Consider the following 19,435-nt stretch of genomic DNA (forward strand, 5'->3'; position numbering starts at 1 on the left):
GCTCCATAATCATCCAAAGGATGTGATGATGTCACTGATGATGTCACGTTCTCTGGGGAGCGCAGAAAGAGGACCCTCTGTCACTAGACGACCCATTATCAGTCCCTCCAAAGTAAATACTCCAATGTGTGAGAAGAGCAGAGCGTTCAAAGGTTTCTGTTGCCGAGCCAAAGGCGTGTTAAGTCACGAACCAGACTGTTTGAAGAGCCCTATGAAGATTCAAATGGTTTTACTGTATATATTAGACATTCACGTGCTGTAAAAGTCAATGCTCTGCTTTGATCATACACTTATCTTGAGGCTATCTTGAGCATTATCATCTACTTGTGACGCCAGAAGAATATCCATAAGATCCCATCAAATTAGCATCAGGAGCTAATGATCGACTGTCATGCCCAGCACTGTTGTTATGCATGCCATTTCATGCCTATACGATACAATTGAGTTTCCTTAAAGCCATTTAACCCCATTTGAGATGGCCCCCTCCAGTCCATTTTACAGTGGTTATCTGGTGGTTAGATCCTCGCCGTTAGATCTCAGCTGTGACACAGACGTTTCTCTGACGTTTCCAATTAGCCTTTGTGGCATTATTCATCCAGATCTATTTTGATCCCCGGCCCAGCGGCCCAGCGGCCCAGCGGCCCAGCGTAGTCTTCCTAGCAACCCCAGGATCTGATAGACTATTGGCAGATGAACCTCCTGGCTGAACAACGCCAACAGGAAATACTCTGGAAGGGGCTGTGATCTGAGTGCACAGTACTGTACAAATAAAATAGTTGATTCTTAAGAGTTTCTATAGCATTGAGTTCAGACTACAGCCAGGGTGTCCAAGCAGGCTCCAGGAAGACCACACACCTGCTGTATTTGTACAGTATACTTGCCGTTCAATCAGATTCTCATTTAGACCTGGGTGTGTGGCCTCTCAAACCAATCAGTAGTGTTAGTTAAATGTCAGGTTGGGGGAAACCAGGGCAACCCTGGTATGATAGCATACATGTTGGACCCCCCTCTCTGCCCCTCTTTGCCATACATACATGTTGAGCCCTCTCCCTGCCCCTCTTGCCACACATTCATGCATGTGTCTACACTTTCTCCTGTGACCTCTAGATTATCCTGACCTCGATCTGTTTTCCATGGGATCCTCACTACCACTCAGCCCTGGCTGCAATTCATCACATCCCCATCCCTCTGTCCACTCCCAGGTTCATCTGCTGCCGCAAAAAAAACAACACCATGTGGTTTTATGGGTCCAGAGTGATTATAATCAAATATGCAAGGCCCTCTGGCGAGTGTCCACCCTCGTAACCTCTCCCCATAACCTCCAAATGATGGCTCTAAAGTAAGCCGTAAATGCTGCAATATCGCGGCTCAATATTACACTCATCAAAGCCAAACTAATTACACACGCACACACACATAAAGACAAAGTGCTGGCCATGGGCTGTCTGGGTGCCGGCGGAGATTAGACAAAAATAAGATTCCTGTCCAAATTGGTGAGATGCAATGGGAGTGTTGATGGTTTGGGAGAGATTTGCCGAGTACTGCCTACACTGAGATCTGGTGTCGTAGAACAAATCCCATGGTCTAAAAACATGGCTGTGCAATTCCCTCTGGGATTATTCATGGAGGAATCTGCTTTCATTACACTTTAAATGGATGGCTACAGATGTTTTGCTGGAGGAAAGGTTTTGATCTCTCTCTCTCTCTGTCGTGTCGGAAATCCAATCAGCATATTGGACCTCCTTTGAGGATTCAATAATTGGAGTATCTTTTTACCACAACTTTCATCTTTCTAAAACATATTTAACCACGTACAATAGATTTTAAAAGTAAAAATGAAATTTTAGAGCTTCCTTACAATGCTGCAGTAAAACAGAGAGAAGCACAAAATATTCCTTTTCTACTGGCCTCTGAGGCTGTGTGAACGAGAGAAGTTTGTGTTGGTAATCAAGGTAAGAGTCTATTAAAGAGCAAGGGATGGAGGGTGTTCTGTGGAGATGATGAGAGGAGAGATGGGTCGTTCCACCAATTTGGTGCCTTTGAGAAGTGTAGTTTGGTAAAAAGAAATGACACCTAATTTGAACATGCAACTTAATAAAAAAACTGCTTTCCCATCTCAAGAGTTTTAAATAGAGAAATGACTATAGCGTGTGCCTTATAAGTGCCAAATAAAGTAACAGGGTTGACTCTAACAGGGTTGACTCTAACAGGGTTGACGATTCCGTCTTAAATCAGCCATAAATCTCCCCGTGAGAGGAGGAATGAAAGTTGTTATGTGATACAGGGAGTGGCAATTAAATACAAGCTTCACAACCAAAAAAATCTGAAATTGCTAGAACATTTCTGTCTATCTATGGGTAAAGTTCATAGCCAGTACGAAAATGTCTGCACTCACGACTGTTAATCGCTCTGGATAAGAGCGTCTGCTAAATAACTAAATTGTCAAACGCTCGACCCGCTCAGTTTTCCACCACAAAACTGACCCAAAAATGGCCAAAAAAGAGTAGAACAACCTTATTTGCTTTTACACTGTTTTGATTATTAGGTCTTCAATGTTTCTTTTGAAAAAAAAATATATAATAATTTCAGTGTACCAGGTCACGTATTTCCAGGTCACGTAACAGGGTTGACCTTGAAATGAGGGACAGACGTAAATAAATCACTACATTAAATACATGTAATCTTCAGAAAGGACTGTCAAAGCAACACAGTAATTAGGGGGGAATGATGGTGAAACATGGAATGTTGGGGGAATAAAGGGGGTTGAAATCTTCCTAATAGTGACACGGGGTTGATGGAGGGACACGGCAAATGCTGAATTTGGGCACTTTGCCACGCCTTTATCCATAATAACAATGTGATTTATTGAATTCTCTATGTGGTCTGTATGAAAGAACACTTCATTTAATTGAACAGGCTTTCACAATTCAATATTGGGGCACAAGTTCTACTTAAAATAGCAAAGGGATGAAAGTGCAAAAGGTTCCTCTTTTCGTGGAATGACCCAGATGATGGAGGGACCGTGAGAATAGGAGAGCATATAAAAATCAGTGTTGGGGGGCAGCGGTGTTCCCCCTCTCATCTCTTTTATTACTTTAATTGAAGTCGTTTAATAATTCTCAAACTATTTCGCCCTGAGCGTGTGCTAGCCATAAATCCCGTACTCTGTACACACGCTTAAGCTACACTTAACATTCCTCGATGCCACTTCATCTTTCATCTTCTCATGTCTCCCGCTCTCTCTCTCTCTCCTTTCACTCTCACCGCCTGTCGCAGTCTGTCTGTCTCCCCTTTCTCTTTTATCCGTCAAAACCCCTTTCAATCTGTCTATTTCCTTTCTTGCTGTCTGCTCCCTCTCTTTTTCTCTAATTATCTAGTCTAGTCATTCTCTCTCTCTCTCTCTGTCTTTTGTCTGCTCCTCCTCTTCTCTCTGTGTTGCTTTTGGTCTTTCCCTCCTCCCTGTCTGCCTATCACAATATTACAGGTAGAACCAGCACAAGGGCCATGTGTTTCTTTTCAAACCTGGATAGAAATAGACACAGGAATGAATGGGGCTGTCTGAATGTATGATGTACATAAATGTATAGCGCATGTGTGAGTGTGTGATATGTGAGTGTGTGATGTGTGATGTGTGAGTGTGTGATATGTGAGTGTGTGCATCTGCCCATCCATGCAAGTGTGTGCCCTGAAACCGAAGCCAGACGGCAGTCTTGTTCTGGTTAATGGCACATGCTCTCCTCCCGCTCTACTCCTGTCTTTCATTTGTGATTTCCCACATATTGTCCCTGCTCCCTCTCAGGCTGCCATGCCATCTCCTCTCCTCCTATACAGTACTGTGCCTGTGTGGTGGTGGTGGTGGTGGTGGTGGTGGTGGTGGTGGTGGAGCAACGCCCTGTGTACATGGGGAATGTTATCTCCATTAGAGGAGGCAGCAGGGCCCTGACTCAGACCCAGGCCCCGACACACGTCAGCTCCGAAGGAATGCTGGGCCGCTTTTGATTCGCCTGCCCTGCTCTGCCCTGACAAGGCTAACCATGCATACATACATACATACATACATACATACATACATACATACATACATACATACATACATTGCATTATAGGATATTAAGTTAGAGCTCAGCACACCTTCACCCCCTGCCATGCTGCCTAATAGGCAATTAGGAGGAGAGGTGGAGACTAGAGATAATGTACAGACAGGCAGATATGTACTGTATGGTACATGTAGGTGTGTTTGAGTTAGAAAGAGTATGTGAGAGAGTGAGCGAGTGTGCATGACGGTGTGAGTGTGTGCATGTGTGCTTTCTTGCGCCTGTGCGCGCCACGTGCAGGTGCGTGCCTATGTGATTGTGCGTGTGCATACATGTGGGTAAGACAATTTATTTCCTTTCCTTCATAGGGCACAAATCAAAGCCTTGGAGACGTGAAAGCCCGCTTCCGAGCACCCTTATCTCTTTGACACGTGCTATTAGTGCTGCTACTGCTGACGAAAAGCACAGCGCTCTGTTTTTCGTTGCTTCTCTCTCTCTCTCTCTCTCTTTCCAATCTTTCTGTCCCTTTCTTTTCCTCTCTTTAGTGATGAGGGTGCCACTATTTTTCAGAGAAGCCGGTTGCTGACACGTCTTTAATAAGGCAGCCATTTTACATTTTAAAGTTAGCCCAGCTCTGAGACAAAGAAACAGTGTCACAAAAGGCTTTGGTGGTGATAGGGCTGTGGAGGTCATAGAATTTTGTCAGCCAGTTATTGTCATGCGAATAACTGCCGATCTCACGGTAATTGACCGTGAATTAACATAAACATGTTTAGCATCTCCAGGCCTCCACAGATGCGCTCCTTTGGAACATCTACATTTTGAAAAGTTAAATAAATCCATTGAATATACACCATAACAATAAATCCATTATTTGTTTTATTCAGGTCTAAACAAGCGTTATGAAATGAAGAACATTGATTTCAGAAGAACCGAGTCTGCCTACTGTAAGTTGTCTGGCTATGCGCCATGCCATTGGCTGTAGGTTTGTTAATTTAGCACACAAGATACACTTACAAGTACCATGGCATTACTTTATATTATATGATTTTAAATAAGAAGAAAATACAGTAATTGAATATAGCTGAATAAAACAGAAAGTTCCGGAGTGAGTGTGCATGTGAAGTGGCTACATTGAGCGTAAAAGAGATCATTTGAAACAAGTCCTATATGCTAGATTTAGAGTTATTGAGCAAAAGTAGTTGTGAATGACACAAACCTTAGAATGTCTTATGAATGAAAACAAATATGGGCTGCATGATGCGACTATAGGCTATTGACTATTTGAAAAAGCCTCAGGCTGCATACGCTGTTCTCTCATTAAGTGATATTTTCAGACTATTCTCAATTCCATCTTCTTATTACTATTATGTCAAATGAGTTTCGATTTAAAATGTTCCATTGTCAAATGGGTAGGAACAGGGGCAGGGGAAAAAAACCTGTCATCAATATGCACTCGAATAGCGAATGATGTCGCTTGTTCTCACAGTTTGTTTTTCAATCATGCTGGGTAGGCTACAACGGTGTTATAGCAGAGCATGTGCTTAATTAAAATTAGCAGCTGAGAAATAAATATAGTAGCAGCTGGGAACCTCTTTCTTAGTGATAACCATCAAAAGTCTGCTTTCACACAGGATCGAATATAGAAATGTATGGGCTAATAACGAGACTTACTTCACTCCAGGCATCAACCACTCTTTGATGAGCATGCAGTCTCCCACTGCACGGCAGGTAATATTCCGCCCAAACTCTGTATGGTATGGGCTGTCCAACTCTGTTTTTGCAGCTATCCAGTGCTTCATTTGGGAAACCAAGTGAAATCTGTACGGGAACATCAATAGTAACATGTTTTCACAACTAAACATATTGAATTACGGTTGACAGCCCCTATCTCTGCTCGCTCAAGAAAGGAATGAAGGAGAGAGAGGAGAGGGAAACTCACGGTGGTGAGATATTCTGTAGATAAAGGTAATGTCAGCCTATTAATTATGAAAATATATTTTAAAAATCCCTGTTACTAGACTATTCAAAATCAAATTCAAATGCACTATAATTTTAGGGTAACACTGTAAGCTGCCCTCTGCACAATCAATGTACCAACAGCATCGCCTAGGCCAAATTGTTCTCTCCCAGACTCATGGATAGAAAGTTTGGAGTGTAGCATGAGGTAACCATCCACCATGCATAATAGCACAGTCCACACTCAAAGGTGATTACTAGAATGTGTTTAATTTTGGAGTATAGGCTAGACCAATTATTTCAATTTTTCTGCCGTGCGTAATATGCAGTAGGCTATTAGGCTATGTATTGTGTAACGCATCAGTATTTCAATTCAGTTTTTTTGGGGGGGGCTCATATGAAGGCCTATGCATATGCATAAGCTCTAATATGTGTATGGGTTTTCTACACGCAACGTATTCAATTCTTTGAATGAATCATCACCTTAGAAAGCGCTGCTGTCTATTTTGTTGTGTTTGGCTTTGAAACAACATCCACAACGACCATGTTTTCCACTCAGTTTCAACCTGCCGCTGAACTTCTTTCTTCAAATTTGTCGTCAAAATAGCTAAGTTTCCATCCAAATGGCGACATATTTTCATGTGAATATGATCAAATCCGCATAAAGAAATAAGTGCGTTTTCCCACCAGTGGAGTGTTTCCACCAAACTGACTTGTTGCAGATTAACATCGGTGCTATAGGACTCCCAACCACAGCTGGATGTGATTCAGCCTGGATTCAAACCAGGAACTGTAGTGTTGCCTCTTTCACTGAGATGCAGACCCCTGCGCCACCCGGGAGCCCTAGTCTAGGCTAGTCTACATGATGAGATCATGGATAAGAGGGATAATGCTTTTATTTGTCAAACGGCAGTCAAGCATCGTTCATCGTGTCACCAGAATAAGAACCTTGAAATGTATTGGAAAGGAGCGTCAGGCTCATACTATGCATTTTCACCACCCTGCGAAGTTCATCCTAATGGATTTCATCTGTAGCCTAATTTAAACTGCATGGTTTCCTGAGTAGTAGTGGGAGGACCACACACCATTTCATCACGTGACTCCAAGTTGACTTTGACATGGTGGTTGTTATACCAATATTTGCACATAAAGGCGTTTCCACCCCCATTTCTAACCAAATGATCCTACCATGTCGAACAAACAAATAATCTGTCGGCATTTCTATAATTGTACCGTAACCTCCTGTTTCCACCACAGCCGTCATGATTTTTTAAATGTATATACATGGTATGACTTTACTCGCATAAAAACTGTGGAGGTAAAAGTAGCCTAGCGGTGAGTTCTAAAAGCATCATACTGTTTGGATGATAAGTGTTTGATGTGATTTTTGATTGCATTTGCATTGATGTCAGAGTGGATAGAGGGACAGCGGAGTGCTGAGTATCAGGCCATTAGGACCTGATGGTCGTTAGTGAGTTGGACACTACCAACGCAGGTCCAGAGTGCATAAGAGGAGATCTCCGTGACTCAACATGGGGAATTGTATTGTGGTCGTGACTCATGACTGCCGGTGTGGCGGTAATACTGTCGCCGCAACAGCCCTAGGTGGAAGTCAATCAGAGTCAATGTGACTCTCAGCGTGTAGGAGGCAATTTAACGAAGAACATTAAAAAAAAAACAGGGAAAATACCAATTTCTTGATATGTTTTGTCCAAAGGCGGAGTTGTGGCTCCTTCTCACTCTGAAACCGGGTGTTGAAACACTCTTTGTTTCATTTTGAAGTTGGGTTCCCATGTGCCAGTAGTCTGACTGTACTGTAAGGGGGAACATCTTCCTCTCATTCTACCACTGCTGCTGCCTTTCTTCTCCTACTCAAAACTTTGAATTGAAACTTTGGCTGCGTCTGAAGTGGGACCCTATTCCCTGTATATTGCACTGCTTGGGTGTCCTTGCATCTGTGCTGCTTCTTTTAAATGAAAGGAGCAGTAGAGGACTAGATGGCAGCATGCAGCCACCAGAGACGGCATAGACGAGAGATACATCCTCCGTGTGAGATGAGAGGTAAATGGGGGCGATTCACACACTGGTGATACTTGTTTGGGCTTTTCAGGAGAAAAATTGAGAATTGACACTTTCTTTTTGCATACTCATACACTGATTTTATCTGTGGTGGCTTCATCAGCAACAACGATCGCGATGTGATTTTATCCGGACGCGTCACTGCAGAAAACCAGAGAGACAGCAAGACAGAGATGACTGCTAACTCCTCGGAGCTGAGCCTGAGTGTGTCAACAGAACCTTTAGCCCCCACACTGACCTCACTAACCAGAGCCCAACTTCCCCCTGGCTCCAAAATAGATGCTAAAAATGGAGCCTGCGTCTGTCTTATGGGACCACACCTATCCTCTGTCCTCCTCCCTCACAGAACCACCCGCTCTCAGACCAATGTGAGCCCACTCACATTGGTCTGAGAAGAGCAAGTGCAGAGGGGGAGAACGAGAGAGACAGTCAAGGGTGGAGAAAGGGAGCCAGAGAGAGATGCGGAGAGAGGTGGAGAGAGAAGAAAGAAGTGGTGAGAGACTGAAAGAAAATGTGGGGGGAAATGGGACACAAATGATAAGAGAGAGACATGGTGTGAAGTAGATATAAGAAATAATAGACAGAGTAAAAAGGGTGAAGTAGGACTGTGTTATTATGTGTGTCCATCTTGGTCTGAGAGTGTGAGAGCAGGGTGTTGCTGGGGTGTCTGCTGAGGGCTCACTTAGCCCCGGCTGAGTTAAAAGCCCAAAGTAGCACTCGGGCTAAATGTGTGTAAAGTGCAGTCATCAGTGGAAAAAGTGTCAAGAAGAAGATGAATAACTCACACTGGTCTAACATGGGTTACCCTTCCGTCCCTTCTGCCACCTTCTCTGTGGAATAGTACACTGCAAGCACCTCTCCCTCTTCCAACTCTTTCCTTCCACGGTCCATCTGACACCCTGGAATAAATATTCTGCTGTCATTATTCTTTCAAATAGGCTTATGGCAGAGAATAGAGAGATACTGCAGAAATGGGACCAGTAATGCATTTGAGAGATATCTCTCTTTCACTGTGCTAATGTATTAATCCTCCTGAAAGGTAAAGTAAAATGATAACTCTCTTATCTAGCTATTCTATTTCTCAGAATTCTTTGTCTTGTCCTTCCACACCATATATTTGACATAAAGTCTTCCATGAAATGTCTCCTGCCCTGCCTTCATCCCTCTCTCTCATTTCCTCCCCCCCCCCTCTCTCTCTCCAGAGACCCATCATTACACGGCCACCAATGTCGTTTGTGGAGTGATGAGCGTTGCAGTGTGCCAGCGGGGGGTGGGTGGGTGGGGGTGGGGGGGTACAATAGGTGGCCTGCCCTGCGTACGCTGTAATCTGCCTGTAATGGCCGCCTCGCCTCATTCACAGGGAGACCCATTAGAGACTAGTCTCCTACTCACCATGTCCCTGTGCACTCTCTCATTTAAAACACACTGAACATGGGTTTTAGCAATCCTACTGACGCCTACAACATGGCAGAGAGCGAGAGGAGGGAGAGAAAGAGAGACAGAGAAAGAGAGGGACAGAGAGAGGGAGATGGAAGAAAGGGAGAGAGAGAAACAGTGAAAGAAAAAGAGAAAGAAATAAAGAAATGTATACACGTCCTGATCCGTAATCTATTTGAGTTTTCTATTGTATTTTCTTCTCTTTGCACCTCCCTCTCCATTCCTGCCTGTCAGTCAGTCAGTGAGTGTAGATTCAGTGAAGACAGTATGTGTCAACAAAGGGTTTAGAGCAGAGATCCTAATTCCCATCTAGCTGATCTGGAGGGGAAGATAAGATCCAGCAGAGCCTCTATGTATTTATACATGGGGTGTGCTCTACTACACTACTGTAATTTCCTACATGGGAAACAGACCCAGCCAGGACCCATTCACTGTGTGGGACGGCTGATTGTTTTAGTTCCAGGTTATGTCCAACTTAAACTGCCCTCAGAGTAAATATTTATGTCTAGGGGTGGGGGGTCTTGCTACCCCCCCCCCCCTCCCCTTCCCCCGGCCGGGCCACCCCAAGCCAACGTTCCCTTGGCAGCTTGGGGTCAAGGGGTCACAGGGAGAAGGAGGATGTTTCCCAGGGATTGGGAGCGACACATCGCGTCAGCTCTGATGGGGGTGGATCAAGTCATCTGATGTTATTTCATAGTGTATCATCGCTGTTCATCAGGTGACCTGATAATATAAGCATGTTTACAATGTTGATGTAACAAACAACGCTGACTCATGCAGATCAATCAGGGACACAATCCTTATGTGATCTCAGTTCATCAGTAAGATTACCACTGGCTGGCATTTCAGAAAAGATTTTTAAAAACATTTTGTAGCCAATGCTGGAGTGGATTTCATCAATATTCAGAGAATTACTTCGCTGGCATGCGTGATTGCAAGACTAATATAATGTATTCTTTAAACCCGTTGTGAAGGTTGCAGGGAACTCTAGAGATGCACAGCGGAAATGCAATAGAGCTAATCAGTGTGTGAGCCCTGGGCACGCAATATGACATCTCTAACCTGTGATTACTTTAATTAGACAATGTAATTAGTCCCTGAGGAGTTAAACGTAGCAAACTGTTACCAAGTCTGTCCCTCTGGGATGAGACTGCATGCTCATCACTGGAGTCTGACTGCAACATCACATCAGGAATGTCAGATACACACTCATTCACACACATGCGCACACAAACACATGCCCACACATGCACAAACACAAAAATATTTTAAGTAAAACATGGAGCCTTTCAGTCTCAATGAACTGTAGGGGGGGCAGGCATGGGAATTCAGAGGTGACAGTTCTCACATATACTACCGGTCCAAATTTTAGAACACCTACTCATTTAAGGGTTTTTCTTTATTTTTTAAACTATTTTCTACATTGTACAATTTGCCAAGCGTGTGCAAAGCTGTCATCGAATCAAAGGGTGGCTATTTGAATAATCTCAAATATTTGAAGAATCTCAGATATAAAATATTTTTAAATACTTTTTTGGTTACTACACGATTCCATATGTGATATTTCATAGTTTTGATGTCTTCACTACTATTGTACAATGTAGAAAATAGTCCAAATAAAGAAAAACCCTTGAATGAGTAGGTATGTCGAAACTTTTGACCGGTAGTGTACTCTTGATTGACAATCCGAATATGTTTGAACTGTTTATAACTTGAGTCAAGACAATCAAACACCATTCTCCTCCAGGGATGTAATTTAAAAATCCACTCAAAACCACAAATACTGTAATTTACAGGGTTAAATAACAATATTTTTTGTGAACATATGTTTCATTTTGTTGTTATAATACGTTTGGTATCAACATGTGAAAATTGTTGCAGAAATCTTTTGCAACTCCAGTCGACTACAAAACTCACAATGCAATGCTCTCTTTATGGGCTGGCTAGCTAGGTTGCAAATGCATTTACACACAATAATACCAAAGTCAATATCAGCATGTGTAGCTAGTTAGCTGTAAAATTGCCTAAAAAAACGGCACTATCAATTTAGAGTCTATAATCTCACTGTGTTCAACCTGCAGATCGATGTGCCTCGCAGAGTCTGACATTCATTATGGCCATGCAAAGGCACCATGCAAAGGCACCATGCAAAGGCACCATGCAAAGGCACCCTGGACTGAAGAGGAGGACAAATAGGAGAAATTACACATTTCTCGAGTTAGGAATATCACAAAAATATGCTCAATGGCTCATTCGAGAGAAGACCACCACCCGAGTTATGTCATTGGCCAATATTGAAATCTGACATGTATGATAGACGTTTCTGAAATCTAAAAATCATATTCCTATTAACTTCCAGTGTAGTTAGAGCGGCTTTATCGCAATGCTACTTCATACCAGACAAATTTCTGCCTGCTGGAACAGCAATGGCTTAGATACCCACGATTTTTTTTTTAATGACCCTGGGAATCGATAGAACATCACTCAGAGATGCACAAAAACAATATAACGGTCAAAATTGGTGAATCTTTTCTTAAATATACTGTGCAGTGGTGCCTCTAACTGTTTATTAAGACCAGCACAGTAAATATTCAGCCTAAAATGCTAATGAAAGACAAACATAAATGCCATGAGCCACTGTCATGCTTGTGTATGTTGCAGAAAAATGAAACAGGGAATGCGAGCCAGCCGTGTGTGTGTTATGTGATTCAGGTTTGTTGTAATAAACATTGTGTTGGAGCAGTACATGCATAGCCTGGGGAGGGAATGGGAGAACATGTGACCTACCTCAGGGCATTCTGGGTAGTCGGTATGAAAAGTCACAGGGCGACGCCATCCATAACACACACACTGTTGTGTTTAACTAACCTTGTGGGGGGACACAAATATAAACATTTTAAATCCAATTTTCCCTAATCCTTAACCCTAACTCCTAACCCTAAAACAATCCTTAATTCCTAACACTGCTTCTAACTGTAACACTAATTCTAACTTAACCCTAAACTCCCTAGAAAGAGCATTTGACCTTGTGGGGACTGCTGATCTTTACAAGTATGGCTAAACACAACCACACGCACACAAACACACTCATTCAGCTTTTTCTTGAGTGAAGCTTGTGTGTTTGAGTAGCTTAGCTGTGATGAGAGAACTTCATGCACTGTACTGTAGGAGGGTGATAGAACTTCATGCACTACTGTAGGAGGGTGAGAGAACTTCATGCACTGTACTGTAGGAGGGTGAGAGAACTTCATGCACTGTACTGTAGGAGGGTGAGAGAACTTCATGCACTACTGTAGGAGGGTGAGAGAACTTCATGCACTGTACTGTAGGAGGGTGAGAGAACTTCATGCACTGTACTGTAGGAGGGTGAGAGAACTTCATACACTGTACTATAGGAGGGTGAGAGAAAGAGAAAGAAGTAGAGGGGATAAGAGGGAGAGAAACTACAAACAGAAAAACAAAGGTCAGTTTCTCTTTTCTCAAACAAATCCACTCAGCTGTTTATCCCTGATCAATCACGTCGTCAGTGTGACTCACACACACACATTCACACACACTCGCACAGACACGCACGCACTCACAGAAACACTCCTTGACCTCTGTCTGTGTGGGACAAATGTCAGCCATTTCCTGACCCCACGCACGGCCAGCCGCTCACCTCCTCCAATAAGAGCCATTCAGGAAGGCCTCGGACCAATCAGGACCTAACCAGCAGTGTAATCAGCCTTTGCCCCAGAACTCTCATCTGAGTCTCCAATCTCAGCAAAATATAAAAAAGGCACATTGGCAGAGGAAGAATATGAGAGAAAATGGAGAGACAGACTAAAAGAAATGACCGTATCGATCCTTATATGTAGCACATCTCAGAGTAAAAGCCCTATATAGAAGATGGAAAAAAGGAGAAAATTGAGATATAGACTACAGTATTGGTTATAATGAAAGGCTACATATGAAGTGGACAAATGCATTTTTCTCAGCTTTCTCTCTCTTCGTGCCCCAACCTAATCACAGCTTCCACGGTAACCCACTTGACAAACAATGGTCCTGTCTGCCAATAAGAGGCCAGCGTGGGTGGGAAAATAGGTTAGGGCTGCAAGTAGCCTTCAGCTCAGTGACATAGCCTCCCTGCCTATCTCTGCCTGTATGGCCTCTTGGCTCTTTCTGACTCTTTCTGTCTGTATGGCCTCCTAGCTTTCCCTAGCTCTCTCTCCCTTCGTGACCTCACAAGAGCAGGATTTTTTTTTCTTTCAAAACATGGTTTGGTAGAAATGATATTGGTAACTATAATGTCCAGCGTATTGTGTGCTGAACAACAGCGTTCTATCTCGTTGGAATGTTGTACTTTGTAAAGATAGCATCTTGTTGGTGGGATACAGAAAGATAACACGTTCCTGTCACAATAGAAAAGAAGCTACAAGTGTGAAAAACTGCATTGTTATGTTGTAATACCTTTTCATTGAGTGTCAATAACTCTCCATACTATACAGCTTTGATATAACGACACATAGCTGTGTTGATACCCCTGACTTTCCCTTGACCCGAAGAACCCACTGGACCCACTTACGGCGGTCATGAAATGATGTCAGCTGGTTATTGTCATGCAAATTCCTGCCGGTCTCACGGTAATTGACCGTAAATGAACATAAACATGTTTAGCTTCTCCAGGCCTCCACACATGCAAGCCGCAGATGTGCGCCTTTGGCACATCAACATTTTTTTTTAAAGAGTCTAATAAATCGATTTAATATAAACCATCACAATAAATCCTTTACTTATTTTAGGCAGGTCTAAAGAAACGTTAGGATACGAAGGAAATGTATTTCAGAAAAACAGAATATGATTCGGCCTGCTGTATGTTATCTGGCTCTGTGCCCTACCATAGGCTGTAGGCTAGTTAATTTAGTAGAATAGATATGCTGATAAGTCCCATGCCATTATTTTATATTATATGATTTTAAAGGAAGAATAATATAATTGAACTTAGCTGAATAAAATAGAAAGGATATTTTTCACATTCCGGAGCGAGTATGCATATGAAGTGGCTACAGTGCATTCAGAAAATACTCAGACCCCTTTCCTTTTTCCAGCTTTTGTTAAATTGCAGCCTTATTCTAAAATGGCCGCCTGGTCATACTGAGCAATCAGGGGAGAAGGGCCTTGGTCAGGGAGATGACCAAGAACCAGATGGTCACTTTGACAGAGCTCTAGAGTTCCTCTGTGGAGGAACCATCTCTGGAACCACCTCTGCAGCACTCCACCAATCAGGCCAGACGGAAGCCACTCCTCAGAAAAAAGCACACGACAGCCCGCTTGGAGTTTGCCAAAAGTCACCTAATGAACTCAGACCATGAGAAACAAGATTCTCTGGTCTGATGAAACCAAGATTGAACTCTTTGGCCTGAATGCCAAGCGTCAAGTCTGGAGGAAACCTGGCACCATCCCTACGGTGAAGCATGGTGGTGGCAGCATCATGCTGTGCAAATGTTTTTCAGCGACAGGGACTGAGAGACTAGTCAGGATTGAGGGACAGAATAACGGAGCAAAGTACAGAGAAATCGTTGATGAGAACCTGCTCCAGAGCGCGCAGGACATCAGACTGGGGCGAAGGTTTACCTTCCAACAGGACAACAACCCTAAGCACACAGTCAAGACAACACAAGAGTGGCTTCGGGAGAGACCTGAAAATAGCTGTGCAGCGACACTCCCCATCCAACCTGACAGAGCTTGAGAATATCTGTAGAGAAGAATGGGAGAAACTCCCCAAATACAAGCATGTAGCATGTAATCTGCCAAAGGTGCTTCAACAAAGTACTGAATAAATGGTCTGAATAGTTACGTAAAATGCAATATTTCGGGGGGGGGGTTACATTTTGCGAAAATGTTAAAATACAGTTTTTGCTTTGTCATTGTGGGGCATTGTGTGTAGATTGATGAGTATTTGTTAATACATTTTAGAATAAGGCTGTAACTTAACAAAACGTGGAAAAAGTCAAGTGGTCTGAATACTTTTGGAATGCACTGTATGTTGAGCTTAAAAGTGATAGCCTATGCCTCTGCTCGATGTAGAGTTATTTGGCAACTTTAGTTGTGAATCATACAAGCCTTAGAATGTCTTAGAAATCAAAACATATTTCGGCTGCATGATGCAACTATAGGCTACTTATGATTTGAGAAAGTCCCCAAAAAGTCGCCTCGGGCTGCACACACCGTTCTCTCATCAAGTGATCATATTTTCACCCATCAGACTATTCTCAATTCTCTTGTCTTTACTAATATGTCAAATTAGTTTAGACTCAGAATGGTCCATTATTAAATGGGCAGGAATAGGGGCAGGGTAAAAAAATTTTTTTTTAAGTAATCTGTATGCATTGGAATATTGAATGAAGCCGATTTATCCGGAGTTTATTTTTCAAGCATGCTGGGTAGGCTACAATGGTGTTATAGCTGAGCATGTGCTTAATGAAAACTAGCAGCTGAAAAATAAATATAGTAGCAGCTGGGAACCTCTTTTTTTAGTGGCAACCATCAAAAGTCTGCTTTCACACAGGATCGAATATAGAAATGTCTGGGCTAATAAACAACACTTACTTCACTCGATGCATCAACCACGGTTTGAGGAGCATGTAGTCTTTCACTGCGCCAGAGGTGACATTCTGCCCAAACTCTGCATGCCATGGGCTTTCCAACCCTGTTGCTGCAGCTACCCAGTGCTTCATTTGGGAAACCAAGTGAAATCTGTTCCGTAACCTCGATAGTAACATGTTTTCACAACTAAACATATTTCATTCAACTGCTGACACCCCCTCTGCCAACATGCACGAGAAAGGAATGAAGGAGAGAGAGGAGGAGAAGGAATTGCACAGTGATTATGCGTATGCATAAATTCAAATGTGCGTACATGGGTGCTCTACATGCAACGTCTTAAGTGCTTTGAATGAATCCTCACCTTAGAAAGCGCTGTCCATTTCGTTGTGTTTAGGCTTTGAAACAACATCCACAACAACCACGTTTCCCATTTAGTTTCCACCGGTTGCTGAACTTCTTCCTTCAAATTGATCATCACAGTGAGGTGAGTTTTAAAAGAATGACTCTGTTTTGATGATGTGTTTAATGTGATTTTAATTTGCATTGAAGTCAGAATGGTTAGAGGGTTAATAAAACCCTGAGTACAAGGTCATTAGTGGCCTGATGGTCGTTAGCGAGTTGGGTACGACCAACGCATGTCCAGAGTGCATAAGAGGAGATTAGCGTGAATCAACGATCACGTGGAACTTGACTGGGTCATGACTCATGATTGCCGGTCACCGCAACAGCCCTAGACCCCACTCCAATTCACATACCGCCCCAACCAATCCACAGATGATGCAATCTCTATTGCACTCCACATTGCCCTCTCCCACCTGGACAAGAGGAACACCCATGTGAGAATGCTGTTTATTGACTATAGCTCAGTGTTCAACGCCCTAGTCCCCTCCAAGTTCATTACTAAACTATAGACCCTGGGACTGAACACCTCCTTCTGCAACTGGATCCTGGACTTCCTGATGGGCTGCCCCCAGGTGGTGAAGTTAGTCAACAACACGTCCGCCAACCCTGACCCTAAACATGGGGTCTCCTCAGGTGTGTCGTGCTTGGTCCTCTAAATGTACTCCCTGTTTTCCCACGACTGTGTGGCCGCTTATGACTCCAACACATCACTAAGTTTGCAGACGACCCAACGGTGTTAGGCCTGATCACCGACGACGATGAAACAGCCTACAGGAAGGAGGTCAGTGACCTGGTGGTGTGGTGACAGAACAACAACCTCTCCCTCAACGTCAGCAATACAAAGGAGCTGATTGTAGACTACATGAAATGGGGGTCCAAGCACGCGCCCATTCACATCGACGGGGTTGTACTGGAGCGGGTCGAGAGCTTCAAGTTCCGTTGTGTCCACATCACTGAGGATCGATCGATGAATGTCCAAACACACCAACGCAGTTGTGTGTTTTTCAGCCTCCTTTATACCAGGCGGTGTCAGAGGAAGGCCCAACATTTTTACTAAGACTCCAGCCACCCAAGTAGTAGACTGTTCTCTCTGCTACTGTACGTCAAGTGGTACTGATGCACCAAGTCTGGAACCAACAGGACCCTGAACAGCTTTTACCCCCAAACCATACGACTGCTAAATAGTTAGTCCAGGTAGCTATTTGGTTAACTATTTAAATTGACCCTTTTTTGCACTAACTTTTTTGATTCATGACTACCGCAACTGTTCATTATCTGTCCCATTATTCCTAGTTATATGTGCATATCTACTTCAATTACCTCGTACTCCAGCACATCTACTCGGTACTGGTACCCCGTGTATATAGCCAAGTTAGACCCTGGACGTAAGCATTTCGCTGTCAGTCTACACATGATGTTTACAAAGCATGTCAAAAATGCAGTTTGATTTGATTTGATTTGAAAGAGAAATCTCTTTCAAGTCCAATTGAATCCTCTGATTCAGAGTGTTGATCACACATAATAGACCTGACGGGAGACTGAGGAGAGGTCAAGCCAAACCCAGAGCTTGTGTAGACAGTGTTTCCCAGAACTGGCTGATTCGGACAGATGAAGCAGTCCATCAATCTACAAGGCTTGGCTACACTGACTGTGAACAAGCAGAAGGGTCATTGCACATAGGAAAACACAAGGCGGAAACCACCTACTGCTGATTGCGTCCCTTTGAGAGAGAAAGAGTAAAAAAGGGGGGGGGGGTTAGAAGGGCAACTCCATTACCTCAGCTTGTTTTGTTCGTGGCTCGGTCCGTGAATGCATTATCAAGCGGCATCATTACACGATCATTTCCCCCTAAAATAAAGAGTATGATTTATGTAAACAACATCTCACACCTTTACCTTGCCGGGAGAGAGAAAAAACAACAAGAACTGAAGCACATCATTTACTCCGACAGCATTGATGGAGGCGAGATTATGGAACAATGATTGCTTGATTTCATGTGTTGTTTTTAAAAAACTTTTCCCCCTCCCCTACTCCACTCCATATCACTCCTGTCTGGCTTCCTATTTTCATCAGAAGTACTTATTGTTCTTAATGAACACAGCGATACTGACGATGGAATTTGGGGGGGAAAAAGTCGGACCACCTACCATCCATCCACCTGACTGGATAGTTAAACAATAAAAAAAATCCAACATAACGTTCTGACAGCGTTTTGGCAACGTTGGGGAACTTTTATAAGGAACATGGTCTGAGAACAATCCGGGAGAGACAGGCCTAGAGCCAAAGGTAGGAGATAGTAACAGACACGCCTGTGTCTGTCTGGTGCTAAACTGTTTTCTTTCACCACCAGCAGAAAGTTAAAACTTGATTGGGAACAGAAGTGCTTATTACAGGCGGACATAATGACAGGGTTGAGTGGCGGTGTGTGCACTGCAGTAGAAAAACTCCTCTCCGCAAAGCACTGCCAAGGGAGTTTCTCCTTTTGTTTTGAGGGTTGTATTTACTCTGGAGATGTTGGCATTTTGTTAAACCAGCCAGGCAGTTCTTGTTTGTTTTTTCTTGGCTGTCGGAAATCCAGTCCATCGGTCTGGCACTTCTATTTGTCACCCTGAATGACACCCTATCTTTCCCAAGTACGATTTGTGTTGAAACCATTCCTCGCTGAGGAATTGTAATGTCATAAGCTGCGATTGAAGTGTCATAAGAATTGTGGGACAAATGGGCACCATTTGGAGAGTTTGACTGGCTGTCACTGTCTGGCGAATAGTGTGGAAGTTGGCCAGCAGCACTGTAACTCTCTCCTGCTGAAGTTTTCCTCTAGAGACAAGTAGCATCTCTCTCTCTTGCTCTCTCATTTCTCCCTCCTTCTCCCTCTCCTCCCCTGTTATCTTCCATTTTTCGCCCTGCACCGTTACCTACCTCTTCTACCGAAGCGATAT

This window comes from Oncorhynchus kisutch, linkage group LG26 (genome assembly GCF_002021735.2).
Source record: "Oncorhynchus kisutch isolate 150728-3 linkage group LG26, Okis_V2, whole genome shotgun sequence".
Lineage (NCBI taxonomy): Eukaryota > Metazoa > Chordata > Actinopteri > Salmoniformes > Salmonidae > Oncorhynchus > Oncorhynchus kisutch.